This window comes from Nerophis lumbriciformis, linkage group LG01 (assembly GCF_033978685.3).
Source record: "Nerophis lumbriciformis linkage group LG01, RoL_Nlum_v2.1, whole genome shotgun sequence".
Taxonomy (NCBI): domain Eukaryota; kingdom Metazoa; phylum Chordata; class Actinopteri; order Syngnathiformes; family Syngnathidae; genus Nerophis; species Nerophis lumbriciformis.
In genome coordinates, this window is record NC_084548.2 from 17,284,243 (window position 1) to 17,285,000 (window position 758).

The window sequence follows — 758 nt, forward strand, 5'->3', positions numbered from 1 at the left end:
CCCCTGGACTGTTGAACAACTTAAGCGCTACATCAAGCAAGAATGGGAAAGAATTCCACCTGAGAAGCTTAAAAAATGTGTCTCCTCAGTTCCCAAACGTTTACTGAGTGTTGTTAAAAGGAAAGGCCATGTAACACAGTGGTGAACATGCCCTTGCCCAACTACTTTGGCACGTGTTGCAGCCATGAAATTCTAAGTTAATTATTATTGAGTTTGAACATCAAATATCTTGTCTTTGTAGTGCATTCAATTGAATATGGGTTGAAAAGGATTTGCAAATCATTGTATTCTGTTTATATTTACATCTAACACAATTTCCCAACTCATATGGAAACGGGGTTTGTATTTTGAAACAAAGAAAACAATCTGAAGTTGTCTTTATTTTTAAGTTATCGTGCCGTGATTTTACAAGTCCGGCCCACTTGGGAGTAGATTTTTCTCCTTGTGGCCCCCGAGCTAAAATGACTTTGACACCCCTGCAATAGATGCATTTAGAAAGTGTGTAAGGCCCTTCTGGTACTGAAGAAAAGGTGACTGAGAGGGAAAATGGCATCATGTTTATTAAAAGCTCGTTGAACCATCAGATCATCCTGCAAACGCCTCATTCCCTTTGCCATAATTCCATCCGCGCTTTGTAACTCTTTGTAAGGGTCGTTATGAAAAAAAACGGGAGAAAGGCGTGTTGTTCGAGCCCCAAAGTGTACAGAATATACAAGACGACACGGACAAAGAAAAGCAGGAATAGAAATGAAAGCAAG

General features: G+C 39.8%; 1 protein-coding gene across 3 annotated transcripts in view; it reads right to left on the reverse strand.

The window, feature by feature from the left end:
• Positions 1–542: 542 nt before the first annotated feature.
• Positions 543–758, reverse strand: part of cntn3a.1 (contactin 3a, tandem duplicate 1) — a 228,057-nt gene continuing 227,841 nt past the window's right edge. For all 3 annotated transcript variants that reach the window (XR_009816915.1, XR_009816916.1, XM_061976479.1), the window contains one exon: positions 543–758. This exon is cut by the window's right edge. The gene's annotated coding sequence lies outside the window, so the exon portion shown is untranslated.